Source organism: Phocoena sinus, chromosome 1, assembly GCF_008692025.1.
Source record: "Phocoena sinus isolate mPhoSin1 chromosome 1, mPhoSin1.pri, whole genome shotgun sequence".
NCBI classification, from domain to species: domain Eukaryota; kingdom Metazoa; phylum Chordata; class Mammalia; order Artiodactyla; family Phocoenidae; genus Phocoena; species Phocoena sinus.
In genome coordinates, this window is record NC_045763.1 from 6,748,633 (window position 1) to 6,772,940 (window position 24,308).

A 24,308-nucleotide genomic window follows, 5' to 3' on the forward strand; every position below is an offset into this window, starting at 1 on the left:
AGTCTCCCTGCTTCTACTCTGAAGGACAACAGTCGTTTTACACAACAGCCAGAGGTATCTTTTTAAAAAGAGAAATCAGATCTTGTCACACCCCGATCAAAACCTTCCGCTGGCATCCCATTACACTTAAGAGTAAAAGCCAGAGGCCTTACCGTGGTCTACCAGGACCTGTAAGACACACACCCCCTCCCACCACACCTCCTCCCACACCTCCTAAGCTCTCCAGAGCCAGTCCACTGTTCCTTAACCTCACCAGCAGGCTCCCACCTCAGGACTTCTGCACCTGGTCTTCCCTCTGCCTGGAATGCTCTATCGACAACTCTCTGGACAGTTCCTTAACCTGTTCAAGGCCTGCTTAAATGTCACCTCTATAGAGGAGCTCTCCCTGCATACCCTACTTCACAGCATCTCCCATACACCCCATGAGTCTCTCTCCCCTGTCTAGCAACACAGTTGCTTCATTTTACAATTTGTTTAATTTCAATAAGAATAAAGGTATATTTTCCTTGTTCAAAATGAAATCTGGGGGCTTCCCTGGTGGCGCAGTGGTTGAGAGTCCACCTGCCGATGCAGGGGACGCGGGTTCATGCCCCGATCTGGGAAGATCCCACATGCCGCGGAGCGGCTGGGCCCGTGAGCCATGGCCGCTGAGCCTGCGTGTCCGGAGCCTGTGCTCTGCAGCAGGAGAGGCCACAACAGTGAGAGGCCCGCATACCGCAAAAAAAAAAAAAAAAAAAATGAAATCTGGGACTTCCCTGGTGGTGCAGTGGTTAGGAATCTGCCTGCCAATGCAGGGACACAGGTCTGAGCCATGATCCAGGAATATCCCACATGCTGTGGAGCAACTAAGCCTGTGCACCACAACTACTGAGCCTGCGAGCCACAACTACTGAGCCCGCGGGCCACAACTACTGAGCTTGCACGCCTAGAGCCCGTGCTCACAACAAGAGAAGCCACCGCAATGAGAAGCTCACGCACCACAACGAAGAGTAGCCCCCTGCTCACCGCAACCAGAGAAAGCCCGCAGCAACGGAGACTCAACACAGCAAAAAACAAATAATTATTTTTTAAAAATGAAATCTGAGCAAAAAACTGCAATTTTTATAGGCAACTCCCTATGAAGTTAGACACAATATAGAAATAAATACACACACGTCTTTTTAAAAATAATTCTGTGCTTTGTGTATGGTTTTTCTTTATTTTATATTTAGAAGCATTGAAAAGTGCTGTACGTACAAGAAAGTTTGTTAGTAGTACTAGATATAGTAGGAAAAAAGAACAATGGAAATAACCTAAATGCCCAATACATATATGTGTATATATGAAGAAATACATACATTAAAAAACATAAGACAACCATTAAAAAATAATAATAATGAGAAAAGTGTTTAGGAGACTTTTTTTTTTTTAATTAATGACAACAAAAAATAAGTCCAACCTTTACACTGCTCAAACATTTGCTAAGCACTTGTCTTGTGCCTGGCCCGCCCTGAAAGACTAGGACTGGGCCGGAGCTCTGGGCTCCCAGGTGGCAGGGGCTGAGCAGGCACTTACAGCGCAGTGTGACCCAGGATGTCCCAGGAAGGACAGATGCCGCAGGAGAGCAAAGCTGGACACAGCCCTGACTGAGGAAAGGCTGTCAGATGAAATGATGCCTAAACTGAGACCTGAAGAAGAAACAGGAGGGAGCATAAAGACAAGGGGGCGGGGAGGGCGGATGAAAGAGGTATGAAGCAGAATGGGTGTCTGGGGTGAGAGGCAAAAGAAAGATGAACCAGAATCATACATAATCTATGATTTATGCCTTTTTTTTTTCTTTTTTTCTTTTTTTTTTTTTTTAGAAAAGTAAAATAGCTACTGCATTTGGTGGCAGGATCTTTGGTAAAAAAATTTTATGAGATATGATACTAAATAAAAGCCAACAGTGATTCTTCACCAACCACTTAGACTGCTAAGAGCCTATTTTGTCCTGTAGCTATTCCTCTTTCCTCCAGTCTATCCTGCCATCTGACCAAATACAAGCAGGGACAGGAAGCAGTTCTAACACAGCACACCAGCACATACACGTCTTTCCCAGGACTGGCCAGTGTACCTCCTACTGCCACATTACAAATCTGGGGCCAGAAGTACTCAGGCCTCCACAGTCGCTGGCCACCTTGCTCCTTTACTACCTCAACCCCCCCCCCCCCCGCCCCCCGCCACTTCCTGTCAGGTGTCAACAGGAATTCTGTGCGGAGCATTCCAAGCCTCTCTCATTTGGTCCACCTAACTTATCCCACCCCATTCCTCCCCACAGATCTGTTACTCCAACCAGGCTCTCTTTACTTAACACTGTACACACCACCCTCATTCCTGTCTCAGGCTGACCCTGCTAGGACTGCCCTAACCTGCTCTCCCAGTTCCTAGTCAGATAGCACCCATTCTTCAAGGCCCCCCTCTTAGCTTCTCAATGGATCCTTAGTTAACTTCTTTAACCCACAATAACCTCTAGTTAGCCTGAATGTGAACTATATTTGTTATGCTATACAATAAGTAGTTCCATTTTTGTTCTAGAAAACTCAAAATCTTGCATTTTTGCAAGGCTTGCCTCCTAAACTGTAAGGCCAAAGTTTATATCCCACTTTCATCAGTATTAAACTTGAAAACACACATCCAATACCTGCTGGCTGGCTGACAGAGCCTGTGTGGAAGGTTCAGCCGGGCAGGATTCAGTGCCTGCTTCTTCTCTGCAACTACAGGTTTAAACACCATGATTAGGATTGAACTTACATGCCCCTCTAGCACAGGAAACAGATTTACTTCTTTATTAATTCATTCATTCACTCACTCATTCATTCCTAATGCAAGCAAAAATCACCATAGTCCAAGTCTCCCCAGCACCTTCCACATTATCTAGCAAATAAGAAATAATAATACAAATAAATAATAAATCTATTTGGTGAATGAATAGATTTAATGCCAGTAAGAGAAATATGGAAGTAATAGGTATGACTAACAGCTTGGAGTTTAATTAATAAAGCCCCAAGGTGATCCTTGTGTCATTTTTTTAATGCAATATATTTATTTTTAAACAATGCTTCATATCCTCCATACACGGATATCTTAATTTTTCTAAAAACTAAGTGAGTCATTTTCCAGGAAGGAAAAAGGGCCAGGCTTTACTTCTTATTTAGGGAGGAAGGAGAGAATGAATTGAAAAACTAAGTATTGTGTCCCCCACCACACCAAGAGGAAAACATGTAATCAGATCAGCACCTAATTTACTCATAGCATGTGTCCACAAAAAAAGTATGCAAGCTCCCAAGGCAGAGGAGAAGATCAAGGGGCAATGCTAAGTCCTTCTGCTATAGGACTCCTCTTTCTTTATTTGAAAAGCGTTTCTTCCCCAAAGAAGGGGCTCAGGAAGAATGAACAAAATTATTTTCACATCAGCTCTGAGAGAATGTTCTTAAAAGTAAATGAAACATATAGAAAGGTATTGGGTGTTAAGTATAATACGGGATAGGATGCCCAACCTCTCCCAAGAAGAGATGTACCTTCTACTCCCTGGAAACTGTCAGTGACAAGGAAAACCTCATCCCAGTTACACCAGGCCACACATCCACAATAAACGCAGCTGCCTGAAGGGGGGCTGAAGGACCAATTTGTTGACAAACAAGTAAAGATGTCTTGTGTTGTAACTCTGTTAAGTGCTACATAAACGTCCAGGGTGTATGTACGCTTCTTACTCGGGGCTGTCGGAGCATGATATTTCTTCTACTACAGTTCCTTTCAGACTGTATTTTAGTGATTTATTCATATCTGCTCCCTCCTTTTGCTCAAGAACTCTGTTGAGAGCAGGGACACTCCTTACTCATCTTTGAGCTCCCACGGCCTAGTACAGTGCCCTGCAAGAGACACTAAAAATTACTGTCGACAAGCCCAATGTACCACTCAGATGCTCCCTTACCAAACGCCAACTGCCCGGAGAAAAGGAGACTTAGCTGAGAGCAGCCTCCTAGAAGGTACAGCCTTAAATTACAGATCATTTCTATAAGAATCATTACATTTCACTTACTAATCACCTTATCCTTTCAGAAAAACAAGATTGAGCTTTCCTTTTCATGATTAGTAAGGTACGTGGAAAGTATGATCATTCTGAAATCTCTTTTTTTCAAGTTAAACACATCCATGGGAATCACAGGGGAAGAAAAGGGAACACACTGTATTTGAGAAAAAGACATTAGTTACAAACCAATAATTCTCTAAAAATCAAGCAAAACAAAGTATGAAGGGAAAAAAACCTTTGTCAGAAACCATTTAAGGATAAGTAAAGTACATCATCACTATAAACTTAAAACAATTCTCTCCCAGAATTCATCACCAACAGAAAAGGTGAAGCTTCACAGAAAAAGATAAATCAGAAGGGCACCTTCTTCACGTAATGAAATTCAGGTTATATCTTTTCATAACCCATTAAGTTTATAATTGAAAAAGTACCAAGTTGTACAACTTTTTCAACACATCTAAAAACACACGTCAGGTCAGTAATTCACAGAAACCAGCAGAAACCAGGTAGTCACAACAGGTTTACCTCATCTCGGAAATATACTTATAACTGTGTTTGGCTAATTTCATAGCCATCTGTTATTCTTATGGACCTTTCTCTTATAATATCCACTAAAACTGAGAAATTCAAATACTGACCTCTAATTCAACGTAATACAAACAACAGGTCTCCTGTCCAGAATTACGTCAAACGGCCACAGTTCCTTTTTCAGTAATACCATGAGCAGGAGGCTAAAGCCCTCCACAGAGCATCTCTGTAAGTGGTCCTGCAGTGACTGTGCCACAGTGCACATACAGTTACCCCTAGACAATTACCTCCTAAAAGAAGACAGATGATTCTCACTGTGTCTAAAGTGAAACCGAAGTTTTCTAAACTAAACAGGTGTAGCAGACGAGCTCAAAATAGGTCCACCTCCTCCCTTCTTGGTGCTTTAGCAACATTCAATTCTTTTTTTTTTTTTTTAATTAATTGACTGATTGATTTTTGGCTGTGCTGGGTCTTCGTTGCTTGCTGCATGTGGGCTTTCCCTAGTTGCAGCGAGCTGGGGCTATTCTTTGTTGTGGTGCGTGGGCTTCTCATTGCGGTGGCTTCTCTTGTTGCAGAGCACAGGCTCTAGGCATGTGCGCTTCACTAGTTGTGGCATGTGGGCTTCAGTAGTTGTGGCTCGCAGGCTCAGAAGTTGTGGCACACGGGCTTAGTTTCTCCACAGCATGTGGGATCTTCCCAGACCAGGGCTCGAACCCGTGTCCCAATCCGCATTGGCAGGCCAATTCTTAACCACTGAGCCACCAGGGAAGCCCAACATTCAATTCTCTTAACACTTCCCCCAGAGGTTGTATTCTTTTTAGTGACGTCTTACACCTAGTATTTTCTCTCAGTTTTAAGAAGGTTTAAAGATGCTGTGAAGGGGCAGGGGAGGGGTACCTCAGAGAAGCAGGGGTCCACTTTTATATTGGGAGCTAAAAGTGAATCATTTCTAAGCAATGCGCAGAGGGGGCTGAGGCCCACCTTCATGACAACAGTATCAAAGGCGTAAATTTCCGAGGGTCATGAATCACTGCAGCGGGCTTCCCTGGTGGCGCAGTGGTTAAGAGTCCGCCTGCCGACGCGGGGGACACGGGTTCGTGCCCCAGTCCAGGAAGGTCCCACATGCCGCGGAGCGGCTAGGCCCATGAGCCATGGCCGCTGGGCCTGCGCGTCCGGAGCCTGTGCTCCACAACGGGAGAGACCACAGCGGTGAGAGGCCCACGTACCGCAAAAAAAAAAAAAAAAAAAGAATCACTGCAGCAAGCACATCTGCAGCGTGTGGTACTCCGCAAGCACTTTGCAACCTTAACATTTCCATCCTCTACGGTCCTTCAATAGCCTCAAAGGATGCCTTGGATATGAAAGCCAGCCCCACATCCGCAAGACTGGCAATCAGCGTTCTAGAAAACTACAAGAAGGCAGGCAAGATCCAAGCAAAATGGACTTTGGGAATGCAAGGAATTTGATGCCACCAGTATTCTTCTCCAGGAGTGATAAAAATATGACTCGTTCCCACGGAATTTGATTTGTAAGGGGAGAAATTACCCCAAATATCCAAACCAAATGAGAAAACCAATTATCTGAACACCTCATGGGAAAAGTAAGCACTTAACCAGACAACTCTCCGGTGACTCAGGACCATTTTTTAAAAGGGGAGGGGGAGAGACCCATACTAACTGTTGTTTTTTGTATGTTTTGTTTTGGGTTTTTTTTTGCGATACGCAGGCCTCTCACTGTTATGGCCTCTCCCGTTGCAGAGCACAGGCTCCGGACGCGCAGGCTCAGCGGCCATGGCTCACGGGCCCAGCCGCTCCGCGGCATGTGGGATCTTCCCGGACCGGGGCACGAACCCGTGTCCCCTGCATCATCAGGCGGACTCCCAACCACTGCGCCACCAGGGAAGCCCTTAAGTTTTAATTACAAATTAATCTTTGACTCCCAGAAAGTAAAAAAAACTTCAAAGCTTCCTTCCTGAGCGGTTAGACTGGAATAACCAACTTAAACAGCTTCTTAAACCATTTCAGGGGCCACATGCTAACAATGCTCTCTCTAGATCTTAACATTAAAAGTTCACAGGCCTGTGACTGAGGTGGCAGGAAAAACTGCTACCTGCTCCTATCCCCTAAGTCAAACAACCTATTGATGCCATCCTCGTTATATTTTTCCACCAAAAAATATATTTACAGATCTCTGAGATTTTTAAGTTGCTGCGTTTATTAAAAAAGAAGAAAAAGGCAATGCATTATCACTCTCATAAAATGTATTTTTGATGTCTCTTGTCATAAAATGAAAACAAAAATTTTATTTTAGGACATCTAAGTTCTCTACTACAGCTGAACACTCACTGAGCACTTAGCAGTAACTGCATGAAAACATCTACAACAAATACACCTGCATGTAGTGTTTGTATAAGAAATACATCAAGAAAACAGTGGGTTTCTCTAGAAGTAACATTACAGAAGATAAATACTGCTAGATTAAGTAAGGGTTGTGAGCTGCAATAGCCTAGGCTCCTGAGAAAGAAAACAATAACTGAAGTACTTCAGATTTGTAGAGGTTTTTTTTTAATAAATTTATTTATTTCATTTATTTATTTTTGACTGCATTGAGCCTTCATTGCTGCGCACGGGTTTTCTCTAGTTGCGGAGAGCGGGGTCTACTCTTCGTTGCGGTGCGTGGGCTCTAGGCGTGCGGCCTTCAGTAGTTGTGGCGCGCAGGCTCAGCAGTTGTGGCTCTTGAGCTCTAGAGCACGGGCTCAGTAGTTGTTGCGCACGGGCTTAGCTGTTCCACAGCCTGTGGGATCTTCCAGGACCAGGGCTCGAACACGTGTCCCCTGCATTGGCAGGCAGATTCTTAACCACTGCGCCAACAGGGAAGCCCCCAGATTTGTAGAGTTTATTTTTTCAATTTACTTCCATATCAATTTTTTCATTTCAGTTGATGTACTACAGTCCCCATTCGACAGCTGAGGAAGTACGGCACTTCATCACCCTTCGAACCCATGGTACAGGTGGATTCAGATCCAGGTCCTCTCACACTACCTAATCAAGCTTATTTATAATGCTCATTGGTTGTCATGGTTCAGGACATTTTGGTGAAGCAAGAAAGAACATGAATTACACAGCACGTACAGTGTGTTTAAAAGACCCAATTATTCTCTCCTATCAAAGCAACATCACATATCAGCAAAACATTATTTCTAGGGTTATAAACAGTTTCCCCAAAGGTCGCCCAGTTCTCATATCTCACCTTGACCCAAATGCACACAGCACACAAGAATTTTATTTGGGTATTTTTTTAGGACAGTGCTTCTAAGCCAAGAAACTGCCCTCAAGTATAAATGGAAACATACATAAATTAAGATAAATGCGATATTCAAGCCACTCAGTGTTCATATTAGTCTCACCCTAAGTAATCATGCCACTGACCCGAGTGTCAGTCAGCACCATCTTCAATCTCCCTATGAAGAGCTAAAGGAAAAGAAAATCTAATTAAAAGCCCAAGAAAAAAAAATCCACTTTAATCAAAACTACAAGCCAAAGGCCAAGGGACTTTATGGTAGGAAAAATCCTAAAACTTGAAAAGACTGTTAACAAGAAAAGAGATGTCAAGGGAGAAAAAGAGGAGACACTTTAAAGGACTAAAACCAAACCAGTCAAAAACAACTTTCCAAACAGAAGAAGCATAAAAATATGGAGAAATAATAGAAGATGAGGGGATTAAAGTGCAAAAGAATCACAGTTTTAAGGACATTTTACTAAGAAGAATAGGAAACTAAATGTTTAAAGCATTACTTTATAAAACTCAAAGTAAAGAATAACTGAGTTCTATCAAAATCAATAGAAAATCATTATAAGACTCTGTCAACATCTTTCCCCAAGTGGAACAACCATACAGATGAGGGTCCCAGATATGACCAGTAATAAGAGCTACTATTCTGTAATAGTCCTTGGACAGGAGCTACCTGGGACTCTACTAGATGGGAGTCAATGCTAGAGGACAGAAAGATTTTGCTCAAAAAAATCAGTCTGACAGTTGCCAGCATGCTTTTCTCCACAAGAAAATACCTGTGAAACATAACAGAAACACACACAAGCCAGATCACCACTGTTCTTAAAGTGAAGCAGTGTAACCATCTCATCACACACACACTTTAGTATATAACAAGAAATCTCTGAAATAAAAAATGACTATAGTAACTACAAAGGAGTTGACTCACCCACGTAAAAAAACTGACTTACCATATTTTTTTAATCTTTTTACCTCAAAAGCTTTTACACTTCAGATTTCGTATTTTTTTTAATTTCAGAAAAAGTCGAAAAGTTTGTGTCACCTTTAGCAGTTGGAAATCAGTTTCAACTACAAGTTATTTAAAAGAAATCACTCCCCATCCAGTACCAAAGCACTGAGATTCCAAGGCAGTTGTCATGCATAATTCCATTTGGAACCCAGCTAGCCCAACTGTACCCTCAGGTAAGAGAGGCCTATACACTGGAAAAATAACAAGAAAAGTTGCATTTCCCATTTCCTGTTTTGGGCCTAATGTGCTGATGAGCTTGGAAAGAAAAGAGAGGACCTCAAGTTCAGCTTGATAGTTGTTTACTACAAATAATAAAGCAATGGTTGGCACTCAATTTTAAAACAAATGAGTAAAACCCACAAAATGTATACTTTAAAAGGGTAAACTTTACAGTATGTGAATTATATCTCAGTAAAGTTATTTTTTAAATAAACAAATAAATGGTACTTGGAAAGAAGCGATCCATATAACATAAACCATCCAGCTCTACTACTGAGAGACAACAAAAATGTGTATTTTAAAATTCTGATATATAAAAAGATCATTAACTTCATTCATGGTCTAAGATGCAAATTAAAATAAAATATTGTACATTTTTCACCTATCAGATTACCAAAGATCAAGAACTTTCATAATGTCCAGGGCTGGTGATAAGATAAGGAAATCTAAACCCTAAAACACTCTGTGTACACTGGCACATCTTGGAGGACAATTTATTCACAGCTCTGAAAATTAAAAACGCACACACCTATTGCTGCAGCAATTCCACTTCTAAAAATTTACCCTACAGATACATCTATGCAATTGTACAGGTACAAGGATTAAAAAAAGCAAGCCAGAATCAATCTAAGTGTCCATCAACAGGAAATTAAAGTATGCATCCACACAATGCCCCACTATGCAGATTTTTTTTTAAAAGAAAGACGAGGTATAATTACCATTGACTTGAAAAATGTGTGATTGGAGTATTAAGTAAAAAGCAAAATTCAAGATAGTATGTATAGCACATACACATGTGCTTATACATGCATAGGAAATGTCTAGAAGAATATTGGGGGAGTGGGCACTACTCTTCTTGAACAGTATGAATCAATTATAGTGAGTATACATTAATTTTATAATTACAACGTATATTTAATTACAATGCATCAGGCTCTCAAATAGTCTCACCCTGGTGTTAAGTCTCCCCATGCAATGACCCCTGTCTTTCCAGTGCTCTACTGTTCCAGCCGAACCAGTCTGTTCTTCCTTAGAGAAATCAGCCCAAAGGACTCCTCCTCCAAAATGCTCCTGCGATCTGATTGGAACTGCTACCAGCAACAGCTTCAAACATAAATTACCTGAGTTGAAAGAACTACGTCTGCCTGCACCTGCTACAGAACATTTTTAAAGACTTTTTTTAAAAAAAGGAAATTGGGGCTTCCCTGGTGGCGCAGTGGTTGAGAGTCCGCCTGCCGATGCAGGGGACACGGGTTCGTGCCCTGGTCCGGGAGGATCCCACATGCCGCGGAGCGGCTGGGCCCGTGAGCCATGGCCGCTGGGCCTGCGCGTCCGGAGCCTGTGCTCCGCAGCGGGAGAGGCCACAACATTGAGAGGCCCGCGTAACGCAAAAAAAAAAAAAAAAAAAAAAAAAGGGAAATTGAAACACAATTTAATAATCCTCATCATAGAAGCAGCAAATGTACCATTTCCCATGTTTTCCAGACTTTGTGCCTTTGCTCCATGACATTTCCTGCCTGAAATCCTCTTAGCTACTTATCACATGTCCAAATCCTGTCAATCCTTCAAAACACAGGTTAAACACCTCCTCCTACACCACATCTTCCCTAAGGCCTCCAGCCAGAGCTAATTCTCTTTCTTAAACCACAGCACCAACACCTTGAGGTACTTTCCTCTACCTAGTACTCCACTGTGCACGTCTTATTCTCATTGGTGAGAAAATTCTTCAAAGGCACACAACTGGTGTATACGTCATTGTGTATACCCCAGTTCATACATAAATTAACCTGATGTGTTACTATAGCATCTAATAACAAAAGCATGGCAAGAATCTAAAAATAAAAAGCACAGCTTTTTCTTATGTATTTATATAATATTTATACATGACAAACAGTAGGAGTATGAAAAGTAAGGCTCCCTCTCTCTCCATCCCCCTCCCCAGTGCCCTACCATGCCTCCTTAAAAGGCAATCACTATGATCAATTTCTTAACACAGGGTTTTAAGAAGTTCTTGGACACTATAACTTTATGACACATTCATAACTTTGGGTCTAAGTTGACAGAAGTAACTGGTATGTCAATTATACAACTGCACACTGTGTACATGTATGCTGCGGCAAAGAAAATACGACAACCAACAGAAAGATAAACTGTGTCCTATGACTTACAAAATTAAATTTCTCCCGAGTTGTGAGAAGAAAAGTCATTGTTCATTATCAAGAAACTTACAGACTGTTTCAAGCATACCGATAAACCAAGTTATTAGAGTTTTTTCATAATGTAAAAACTGCTTAAGGATTCCATAAAGACTCCAAAATTCTCACTAAGGGCTTCCCTGGTGGCGCAGTGGTTGAGAGTCCGCCTGCCGATGCAGGGGACACGGGTTCATGTCCCGGTCCGGGAAGATCCCACATGCCGCGGAGCGGCTGGGCCCATGAGCCATGGCCGCTGAGCCTGCGCGTCCGGAGCCTGTGCTCTGCAACAGGAGAGGCCACAACAGTGAGAGGCCCACGTACCGCAAAAACAAAAAATAAAATAAATAAAATAAAATTCTCACTAAGCTATGAAAAAGGTGCTAAGCCATTACAGATAAAATACTAAAGAAAAATGCAGATGTTTTATAAAGCTAGATATCTTAAAGAATATTAATAAACTGTTTATAAAAGCATTCCTCAATATATTAATAGCTAAAAGATGTGTGCACAGTTTTCTAATTTATAAATGATAAGAATCAAATGTTTGGGCTTCCCTGGTGATGCAGTGGTTAAGAATCTGCCTGCCAATGCAGGGGATACGGGTTCGAGCCCTGGTCTGGGAAGATCCCACATGCCATGGAGCCACTAAGCCCGTGCACCACAACTACTGAGCCTGTGCTCTGGAGCCCGCGAGCCACAACTGCTGAGTCCACGTGCCACAACTACCGAAGCCCGCACACCTAGAGCCCATGCTCCGCAACAAGAGAAGCCACCGTGATGAGAAGCCTGTGCACCACAACAAAGAGTAGCCCCCGCTCGCCACAACTAGAGAAAGCCCGCGCACAGCAACGAAGACCCAACACAGCCAAAAATAAATAAATAAATTTATTTATTTATTTTGTAATGTCATTATCAAGAATTTGTCCAGAAATCAGCTTCCTGAATATGTTCTGGGGTTAAGAGATGAAGCCAAATCTCCTTTATCATCAACATCAATAATATTACACAATAAAATTATTCATTCAGTCATTCAACAAGTGAATGAATACCTACGGCGTTCCTCACGTGTTAGATGCAAGGAACACTGAACTCTGCCCTCCTGCAGTCTACCTGAACAATGTACCTGAGGTTGCAAAATCTGAAGGCACACTCCAGGTGCCTCTTTTCTAACCTCCAAGTTAATCATCCCCCATCTGTCGTCACAGTCTTGTTTCAGACTGAGCATAATATGATTAGGCTTCAGTTCTGCTCTGTTAACATAATTATATATAATCATATTCCTCAAAGATTACACTCCCATTTCCAAAATTAAAATCAGCACATTACCGAAATGCCACAGTAGCTATCATTAATGGTGGGCCACTTTTCCAAATGGCAAATCTTATTTATCACATGACATTTCTCATTAATTTCATCTCAGAGAGTAACCTTATCCTTAAATTTGAAAAATACTTTGCACCTCCCCCCAGGTCCCAGGGGCTGATCTAAAAAAAAGTCAGAATGTAGGGCTGCTACACCGATAGCCAACCAACTGTTTTTGGTTATTTTTCACAGGCCATTAAACCAAGCTCACTAGAGAGCTGAAGGTGGACCAACAAGACGCGCCTCTCTCTCTCCATATCCTACCTTCCTGAACCTCTCTAAGAGGAGGGAGTATTAATCTGATGGGGTCACAGTCCACAACACTGACTGGACTTGTTTATAAGTTCGAATATTAATTGCAGATTGAAAGTTACACACATATATGCTCAGGGATGGCCGTCATGCTCCTGCTCGTCTCTCTCACACACGCTCTAGAAGACTAACGTTTGGGTCTTTGGTACAGTGGCCAGCCAGAGGAGTGAGTCGGCGAGATTTAGGAGGAAGGGAGGTCCCCTGCCTAGGCTTTAAGTTTAAGCAATACACACCCCAACCCAGCTCTGTGTTGGTATTTTGGCCAAAAGCCCAATTAATAATAAAATAATACTTTGAATTTCCCACTTGCCATTATTCTACTTACATAAATCTCCTTTAGGAACATCACAAGGAAGAGGTACAGCTAAGTTATGACGTCTGATTATTCATTAACACCCCCAAACCTCACCGATACTTTCTGGTCTATGTCATTCACTTTACATTTAATCATGTACTGTTCTGTAGCATTTCCTATATTCAAGGAATAGTAAAAACTTTATGTTGCTGACTTAGAATTTATTTGAACCCTCTAGAGTTGACCCATTGCTCCTACATATCTCGTAGTTGTTGAGTGTTGCAGATAAAGAAACAGGACATAGTGGAAAGCTAGATCTATGGATGACAATGATAACAGGAATTATTTTTAAAATTAGGCTAACACTGAGCACTTATTAGTTACCAGAGACATTTTAAGCACTTTATATGTACTAATTACACTGGTCCTCACAACAAATTTATGAGTACTATTATTACCCCTACATTGCAGATGAGGAAACTGAGCCACGGAAAGTAAGTAACTTGCCTAAAGTCAGAGTTAATAAGCAGAAAGCTGGAAATTGAGTCTAGAGGTCTTAACTACTTTGCTACAATAGTATAATAGTTATGGGTGGACAAATACAGATTGGTAAATTTTGAGGCTCGGTGCCCAGAAGACATCCGAGGAGACAGAGGGCAACATGGGTCCAGATCTCAGAAGAGAGATCAGGGCTGTATTTATAAACCTGCAGGTTGGAAGCACTAGGTGGAATGAGGTCACTCTGGAAGACAGCGCTGAGGGAGGAGTTAATGGACAGAACCATGCGAACACCAATATTTAAAATAAAGCTGACATTTTAAGTCAAACTGATGATGCAGTAAGCCGGTATTTTTGTATTATATACATATAAAACACACAGTAAATTATAAATCAAAACATGTAATAGGTATACCTACTCTGGGAACTAGAACTACAGCGACTATGGGTTATGGAAGCACCTGCTTTCAATACACTGCTGGGCGCAGCACGTTAGACGGGACACCACCCACAACACTGTTTCAATGGGAGGGAATAATCTGCTCTAAAATCTACCTTCAGAAATGACCTCCAAGGAATACACAGTTGTGAAAAGAAAGACGGCCTAAATAGATGGCCAAATTTCAATGGTTCTAAGGCACACGATGTTTCACATTTCTAAGTCATGAGAACTGGGACAGGTCTTACATAGTTTAATTGGCAGCATTTTATTTCTTAGTGGTACATAAAATATGGTGCATCTTACTACTGACGGCATCTTAAGACACCATGAAATGTGTCTTTTAGAATACATCCCATTCTACATGTGAGCATACATACTGGTATAGTTACAGGAAAGCTTTCTGCTTCCAAGGGCTTTACAATCTAATGGAAAGAACATGATTAACAATGAGATACAAATGCAAAGAATAAACATTGATACAAGATATGAAGTGATAAAATGAGTGAAAAGGTTAAAGAACTGAAGGTACTTAATTGCTAGGAAATATGAGTAGCCAAACCAAAACAACTTAAGGCAGTGTGTCCTAAGCACAGTTTTAACTGAAATAGATGAAATCTGATGGAACTACAACAGAAAGAAGGTAGGAAATAAATGATATCTCAACAAAGGCAGAGAGAGAAGATGAATAATGTGAGGTTATGGTCACATCTCTCTCCTCTTAGAACCAGCAACTACCTGCTAGTTAAAGTAAAGCACTTCTTGAAGATAACTAATCAAAGGGGAAGGCTTTTTTTAATCTTCTATATCGCTCTCCTTTGAACCCCTGTGATAGCTTTTCTTCTTAATCTATTTATTTATTTATTTTTGGCTGCATTGTGTCTTCGTTGCTGCACGTGGGCTTTCTCTAGTTGCAGTGAGCGGGGGGCTACTCTTCGGTGCAGTGCATGGGCTTCTCATTGCGGTGGCTTCTCTTGTTGTGGAACACGGGCTATAGGCACAAGGGCTTCAGTAGTTGTGGCGTGTGGGCTTCAGTAGTTGTGGCGCGCAGGCTTAGCTGCTCCGTGGCATGTGGGATCTTCCCGGACCAGGGCTCAAACCCGTGTCCCCTGCATTGGCAGGCGTATTCTTAACCACTGAGGCACCAGGGAAGCCCCCCCCGTAGTAGTTTTAAAATCTACAAATTCTTTGATACTCCTCCCTTCAAGAGCTGCATCTTAACTCCCTTCTCTTTGCCTGTGGGCTGGACTTAGTGACTTGATTCTAACTAATGGAAGTGATGGAAGTGACAGTGTGTGACTTCTGAGATGAGGCCATAAAAAACTTCCTCCTCGCTTTCTCTCTTTCCCCTCCCTCCTCTCATTCTGGGGGAAGCCAAATGCCATGTAATGAGGTCATACAGGTAACCATATGGAAAGGTCTATGTGGCAAGCAACCAAGGCTTCTTGCAGAGGCCTTTCTTCCCACAGCGCAGCGAGTGAGTCACCTGGAAGCGGAGCCTCCAGCCCCGATCAAGCCTTCAGATGATGGCAGCTCCAGCTGCATCCTAACTGCAACCTCAGGAGAGCCCTCTGAGCCAGAACCACTCAACTAGGCCACTCCCAGACTACTGACCACAGAAACTGTGAGATAATGAATTTTACTGTGCTGTCACCAAGTTCTGAGGTAATGTGTTAGGCTGCAATACATAACTGATACAACCCCAGAATATTTTGTGTCTCTAAAATATCTTTTTTTAATTTTATTGAAGTACAGTTGATTTACAATGTTGTGTTAACTTCTGCTGTACAGCAAAGGGATTCCATTATACATTTATATATATTCTTTTTCACATTCTTTTCGATTATGGCTTATCACAGGATACTGAATATAGTTCCCTGTGCTATACAGTAGAACCTTGTTGTTTATCCCCTAAAACACTTACCTTTATCTTCTAACAGTTAAATGTACACCGATGGCCAGTATAGAGAAAATTTCTAGAAGGCTGCTCTCTTCACCTTTACATGCCTATAAGGCTTACTTCAGTGAACTGCATAGTTAAGTACCTGTTTTTGTTTATTATTTGTAAAAAGACCAGTGCTTATACAACTGACTGCAGTTATCCAAAAATGAAGTGATTATATCTTGAATAAGAGTATAGCTACTGGAGCAGGGTAAAAAAGAAAAATATTGATTTGACCTGATTACAAGATGGAATGAGGGATAACAGATGCAACAATCAAAAGTAACTCCAGAATGACAAATGTATTAAGGTGGAAATAGTAGTTATGTTGCACCCTTGGAAAGACTAAAGTGGAAAACTTGCTTGAAGAAAAACAGTAGAGAGTGGCAAAGCATTATAACAGTAACACCCAGAACTGACTTCTTCATTATTAAGGAAAAAAGGACAAGCCACTTGATTAAGAAAGGATTAGCTTCACATGTGTTTCTCAAACTGTTCTACAGAATAGTGGTTCTCATTAAAACATCACAGGTATTCTTTGGGGAAGGGAAAAACAAACAAACAAAAACCCTCTACATACCACAGTCCTAAGTTTTTAAGGCTTTAGGGTGCTAACATGCATTATACATTTATTTGACCTTAGAACAGTTAAAATACTTGCAGCATTTCAGTATGCCATGAACATAGTTTGGGAAACACCAAATTGGGTAAGCAGGTAGGTAGACAAGTAGATGAGGAGATTCACAAGAAATAAAACAAGACAAATTTAATAAAATGATCTCACCTAAAAAAGAGAACATAACTGACTACCACTGATGATTATGTACAGTTTCTTAAAGGAAAATAAACTTAGATAAGCTAGCAAAAGCAACAACAGCTGCACCAGATGTCAGGGAAAATGAAGATGGAAAAAGCATCATAGGATAGAAAAGAAGAAAAAAAATTTCCTTTCCATAGGCCATGGCTCAGAATGCCTTCCATCCCCTCAGCTCCTACTGTGCGCCTCATGAGAGCTGGCGTGAGCACCCCGCCATCGAGAAGGTAGGCAGGCAGCTTAAGAGGCGGTCTGATCCCAAACCCTTTACCAACAGTGATGATAACTAACAACCTATCAGATCTTCTTTCTTGGGAAATGTTAAATATATTAAGGGTCCTGGGCTTCCCTTGAGGCGCAGTGGTTGAGAGTCCGCCTGCCGATGCAGGGGACACGGGTTCGTGCCCCGGTCCTGGAAGATCCCACATGCCGCAGAGCGGCTGGGCCCGTGAGCCATGGCTGCTGAGCCTGCGCATCCGGAGCCTGTGCTCTGCAACGGGAGAGGCCACAACAGTGAGAGGCCCGCGTACCAAAAAAAAAAAAAAGTGTCCTTAGTGGAAGTGGAAGCAGAGGGACAAAGACACGAAGAAACCAGAGATAAAACAGTTGAGTGAAGAGTAGAGGATCAGGTGGGCAAGCTCTGGCTGTTTAGTGCCTTGTGCAGGAAAAGAACACCTTTCTTCAATAAGAAATTTAAGTTATTATTGTTCAACCTGAACACCCTTATGTGATGGCCCTGCCAGAGACAGCAGGATCTCAGCCAGGTGATGCCCCTTCAGTCACATTCAATGACCTACCCAGAAAGGGAGAGGGAATGGAAAGAGGAGTGAATGGGCAGGAGGAACACAGGCTCTGCCTTTAATAAGGAGCATCTAGTTTATTTTTTTTTAATTTTTTCTCTTTTTTAAATGTATTTATTTTTATTTATTTATTGTTTTTGGCTGCATGGGGTTTCGTTGCTGCGCATGGGCTTTCTCCAGTTGCAGCAAGCAGGGGCCACTCTTCCCTGCGGTGCACGGGTTTCTCATTGCGGTGGCCTCTCCTGCTGCAGAGCGTGGGCTCTAGGCGTGCGGGCTTCAGCAGTTGCAGCACGAGGGCTCAGCAGTTGTGGCTTGCAGGCTTAGTTGCTCTGTGGCATGTGGGATCTTCCTGGATCAGAGATCGAACCAGTGTCCCCTGCATTGGCAGGTGGACTCCAAACCACTGTGCCACCAGGGAAGTCCCAGAAGCATCTAGTTTAAATCCACCTGAGTGATGTTTTCATATACCAAATATGTTTTCAAATCAGTGGCCAGAGTCTACCCACCCCATGAGGAATCAAGCCAAGCTGTTCTAGCGTGGATACACTTCCCCAGAGTAGCCAGGTTCTGCCCAGGAAGGGAGAGGTTTCCAGAGCCTCCCAGGCAGCTTCTCCAAATTCATACATGCAGACACATGCCCACACTCCAGCTGGCTCACCCTCCTCAGTTGTGTTCACGCCACACACTAAGTGCCACGGCAACTCCACCCGCCTCCTGCTCCCCACCGCCCAAAGAAGTCAGGGCGTCAGGAATCAGACCTCTGGGAGCCAGTGGACACCTATAGGTGTCTCTGCTCAGCGTGGCCATGGCCATGGCCATGGGTGCTGGAATGGGTCTCTGCAGGAGGGGCTCTCCCGTGCTGCTCCAACACTCTGCCTAGAGATGTCGCACGGCCACGCTTGCTCACGAGTTCTCCTTCAGGTTAGTCCAGGCCAACAGCGCAAACACTGTGCCCTTATGAGTGGTGTCCTTATGCTACATACAGTCTGGACATCCATACACTGCCCTGGCGCTAGGGTATACGGTCAACAAACGCTTCCCACTGAGGCGGCAACGCGGTAATCGGGTCACTAAAGCTGGGCAGCATCCATACCCCTAACAGCATTCTGGCATCCACAAGACCCGTCTGAACCTGTGGTGCTTCCGTGAGGCCTCTCGAAGTTTAAATTTCTGTTCCACTTTTTCCCAATATGTGAGAATAACTTAGAAGACTCTCTGCTCCTCGTACAAAACCCTCACAAATCACATGTATATAACTAGTTTAAAATCAGGATATGACCCGTAGCCTCAACTTCTGTTGCAAAAGCCCAAGACAAATAGGCTGTAAGAATTCCTCAAATACCAAGTGATCTATGAATTAGAAGTCTTATCATTTTGTAACGTAACCACATAAAGAAATAGTCCACAGTTAAGTATGTTGCTGACATACTGGCAAATTTTACCAAATAAAAACAACAATTTTACACTAGCACAAACAGGTCACCTTACCAAAAAACCTCATACAGTATTAGCAGTCCTACTGACCTTGTTACCTAACGTACAGACACATATTATACCTTGCGTTGCTTGCCAAACCAATAAGTTATACAAATCACAATTCCAAACAAAATCCAATCTAGAAAATAGATTTCGTATTTCAGCATATTTGAGTTATTTGTGGTCAAATGTTCACTAAAATGTCTTAAGCAATCTTAACCATTTTCTCCTCATTATTTAAAAAACACTAGAACTCTCTTAGACAAGAAACTAAGCACAAGCCAACAGGCTCACCAAAATCACACTTAGGACAAGTAGAGCTACAAATTTGGAATAATTACCAAGATATTAATTACTAACAATTACTTAACTATGATTCAAGAGAAATTCCTGGTTGTTGAAAAATCCTACAACGAACTAGAGCACATTATCAGAAACTGATTATCTCAGACAATAGTGTATTGTTTCAGGGTGTGTGTGTGTGTGTGTGTGTGTGTGTGTGTGTGTGTGTGTGTGATGAAGTTCACAGCTGTGCTACACTAATGACTCAAACACCTGAATTCTCTGCTATCTTAACCTTTAAATCAACTACAAAAGAAGCTGCCAAAAGCCGTTAGGAGAAAAGCACAAAATTCCCCAAAGAACTTGGTATATACAACTGATTTTACTACGTAAATTTTCATTACTGAGATTTGAACAAGATGTTAGAGAGTCAAAACTAATTTTAAAAGCAAGGAGTGCTTACTAAATCCATAATAATATTCAACATACACTGGTTTTTAGAAGGGCACAAGCCATATTCGTGTGTGTGTGTTTACAGCACCTGGCATATTTCTGTTCAATATTACATATAATTGTTGCAGGACCTGACAATGATTACTGTCTCACTTTTTAAAAACTTTATGACTAACCATTAAGTCAAAGTTGAAAAAGTAACTGGTGCATTTATTTCTTGATTTAGGTTACCTTCTTGTTGTGAATTGGTTCTCAGTTATTCTAGTTACCTTGTAACAAAACACTGGCAGAGACTATAGGGGATTGAAATTACCTGACTCTACTCTTGCTGAATAAATAATACATTTGACCTGTTCACATTTCATTGTAAAAGATCCACAGCTTTAGAGATTACACTCTAAGCTTTGAAAGCAAAGTGAATCAGAAATCACATTCCTAAGAGCAGCCAGTCTGGAACAGAAGATGTTTATTCTACACTGAATCTCCCTTACCACTGCAAACCTCTCTAACAGTTCATTACTTTAAAACAGTTGAGATGGGTAGGACATATTATAATAAGAATTCTTCAAGGTATTTATCAAGCAGATTACCTCTGAAACTACACCTTGGTTTAGAAGCCTTTGAGCAGAAATCTGGCCTTCTGTATTAATCTGTACATACTCATTTGGCATCTTCTCTTGACTCATTTTTTTTTACTCTAATCCATAGAACAATTTATCCTATCAGACTTAATTTTGTTTATATGACTCTTGGAAACACTACTGCAGTGCAGCACTATTACATATGCAAAACTGCTGACTTCAGTGAGCTCCTCTCCTACCCCTCCATCCCCCACCCCTCCCACCCCCATTAAATCTTGGGGGAAAAGTGCTGGGTCCAGTGCTGGGATTTTTCTTTTCTATAGGGTAGGTCTACTTGACTTTTTACTAATGATACTGAAAACTTTTCAAAGACTGCTAGTGTGGGGCTTCCCTGGTGGTCCACTGGCTAAGACTCCCGAGTTCCCAGTGCTGTGGGCCTGGGTTCAATCCCTGGCCAGGGAACTACATCCCACATGCTACAACTAAAGATCCTGCATGCTGCAACTAAGATCCGGCGCAGCCAAATAAATAAATAAAAAGACTGCTAGAGTATGTAGAGTTTCAGACACCAAGAACACAAATAAGCCCCCTTACCTTTTTTAATATTTCAAGGCAAACTGTATTTCTCATAAAAGACAGAGTCCTTGGAAGTCACAATGTACAAATACTTCTAATAATAGAACAAATTAATGTCAAGACAGCCAGTAATGTAAAAAGCCTCAATGCAGCCGTGCCTGTCAAAGAGCATCTGTATTAGTAGCTCAGGGAAGTGGCATTTGCAGGAAAGCACTACAACTGTCTTCAAAAGAAAAGCATTAGGCCTCAGAGGTTAATCCCCTCCCCCATCCTCTTCGTCTGGATCCTTCAAGGCAATTAACCAGTAGAAGGCGCTACTCTGCAACCCACAATATTCACACCAACCTGCATCCTTGGCCCAGAGCTGGGTCTAACCCAGGTGTACTCTTCTCAGCCTATTCCCTGTCCAGCGTTCCAGGAAGCCTCTACATTAGCCCCAAAAGCAGAAAACCAGATCTTTTCTTATAACCCCAGTTTTTAAAACAATACAAAACAAAACACAGAGAGCTCAACAGCCAGTATACCTGTCTTATCAAACCTTCAGACCACCACCAAAACATAAACACACACACTTTGCTAACTATTAACCTCAAATACAATCTTTATCATCTTAACTGAGACAATCTACTTTTACCTAGAAAAGACGACCCTGGTCACATGCACTACAGTTACAGTGAACTAAACAAATCACTGTCTCCAACAAAGTCAGGGGCACTGAGGAATACGAAAGCTGACTATAAGGCCACGACATATAATGAGGGATTTTATCTTTACATGCACAAAAAAGAAAGAACAGTAGAAAGCAGGGCTGCAAAGGCAAGAAAGGGTGATGGAAAAGAGGAGTCTCTGAACATGTTTTTGAGTGTCCTTTAGTTTCTGACGTACTCTTCTGCCTCTCAACAAGGTTGCAAAAAAAGGCCAGACAGAAGATGGGTGAAGAAAATTGAAGAAGAAAAGCACCCACCCTTCCTCCATCTCCTCTCCCCTCTCCCAAAAAGAGCTGTGTTTGTCTGTGCAAACCTAGTCCCAAATATGGGAGAGAGAGAATGAATGTGTGTATGGAAGAACAATGAGCCCTCTGCCTGGTATTTTGTGTGTGTGTGTGCGTGCGTGTGTGTGTGTGTGTGTGTGTGTGTGTCTGCCTCTGCCTTTTTTCCCTTCGACCTCAACAACAGGGAGAGCTGGAGGCCAGCTTCCCATCCAGCCTAGGCCTTCGAAATCCAAACTGGTTCATAATTTACGGTGGAATTAACTCAGCAAGCAAATCGAGGAAAGGAAATAGCTACCCAAAGATGATTTTACTATTGTATAAATCCATCCTCTCTCCCCTCCCCCAACAGACTGAGACTACAGAAACCAGTGTACACCAGACAAAAAGGTCTCTTTAAATGGAAAGCAATTATGGAAACTGCTTCAAATCTAAACATAGGACGTGTTAATTTGTGTTACATTAAAATGTTTGTTGTGCAATTCACCGAGTTACCCTTTTACTAGTTATCTTTTTTGTGTTTAAAAAATTGCTTTGGAGAAAACTATTTCAGGATTCATACAAAACTACTTTCTAAATGTACCTTAAAATAGCAACACATACTGAAACATTTAAAGTACCCATTTTCTCAAGGACACATTTTGCTTAAATCAATGTTTGAAGTCTGTAATCCAGAAAAAAACTGTAAGCAAACCTTGGAAAAGAGGCAGAGGAAAATGACAATTCAACAATGAATCATTTTGTTTTCCTTTCAACAACTTCTCAAGCAACCAGTTTCAAAGGAAACCTGCAATGCTTTCTCCCTCCCAACACATGATCTATGTAAAACTACTTTTTCTTCTTTCCAAAACCTTAAAAAATATAATACTAATAAAAATAAAAGCCACTCTCCTTCAGAGAGCTGAACTAAAACATGACAGTAAGAACCCTCTGCTGCCGCAAGTGAGTTTTGGTTTTAAAATTCAAGAACCACACAGAGCAGAGGACTAGAGATTTCGAACACAAAGAGAGAATCTTCCCCTAACGTGAAAATGAGACTTTAAGAAAAGTCCAACCCCCAAGACCCCCAAATCCACAAACATTCAAGAAATTCACAGTTTCGGTCCTGGACTTCCTCCCTCCGCGCCTCCCCGCCCCCCGCCCCCCAGTTCAGCCCATGATTTAGTCACATGAAACAGTTTAACCTCAGACAAGTCAAACCAGAGCAGGGCTAAGCAGCTAAGAAAGAGCAGGGGTCAGCGGGCGAGAGGGACAGCTACCTGGCCCGCACAGGGCCAAGCGGCCCCCGGCCCTTTATTCCCGCCCGCCCCGGCCGTGCGCGGCCCCCACCCGGGACCCGGGCTTCCATGCCGAGCCCTCGGCCCGCCCCACGCCCGCGCCCAGGATGAGGGGCCACAACAGCGGGCAGACGCCGCGCGCGGGCAACTTGGAGACTTACCTCCCCCGGACGCGCTACACCATCAACGGAGGTGTGTTCGAACGGCTCCTGGGAAAGTGGGGGGACGGGGCGGGAGGCCCGCGGGGCTGGGGCCGCCGGGCTCGGGCCGAGGGCCGGCCGGCCGCGGGGACAGAGCCGGGGTCTGCGGGGGCTTCCCTCCCGTGACCTTCCGTGCGGGCTCCACCAGGCTCCGCGCTCGGCCAGTCCTTCAGGAACGGGAGCCAAGGCTCATGTCTGGTTTTGTTTTTCTGAGGGCGAGGGGGCTCCCGGAGGATGATGGTGTATTTTTTTTTCCCCCCTCAAGTAGGAGAGAAAACGAGGCAGAGACAATGTGGGAGGCGAGCGAGGGGAGAGGAGCACGGAGGCGGGGGCGAGACCCGAGCCGGGCGAGCGTTTCGGGCGTGCGGGAGGAAGAGGAGGCTAGGAGCGCGGGGAACGGCTCGCGAGCGTCTGTAGGAGCGGCGGCGCCTCGGCTATGGTGGCCGAGCCGCGGCGGGGCTGCTGTACCGACCCACCGCCCACTCCGCGCTCGGGCCCGGCCCACCTCGCAGTATCGCGCCTCGCCATTGGCGAGGCCCGGCGTGACGCATGAGGAGGCCGGGCCAATGGGAGGCGGAGGGCGGGCGAAGGGGCAGGACTTCTTTGAGACCGAGCTCGCTCCCTCTACCTCTTTCTCTCTCTCTCTTCTTTTTTTTTTTTTCCCTCTTTCTAATAAAATGAGCAGAAAAGAAGGAGGGGAGCGGCAGAGCTCTGGCTCCGCGG

At 43.1% G+C, this 24,308-nt stretch overlaps 1 protein-coding gene across 3 annotated transcripts in view; it reads right to left on the reverse strand.

Moving 5' to 3' along the window:
* Positions 1-24,024, reverse strand: part of RERE (arginine-glutamic acid dipeptide repeats) — a 429,896-nt gene extending 405,872 nt beyond the window's left edge. For all 3 annotated transcript variants that reach the window (XM_032610681.1, XM_032610678.1, XM_032610670.1), the window contains exon 1: positions 23,547-24,024. The gene's annotated coding sequence lies outside the window, so the exon portion shown is untranslated. The remainder of the gene's footprint in view (positions 1-23,546) is intronic.
* Positions 24,025-24,308: the final 284 nt, after the last annotated feature.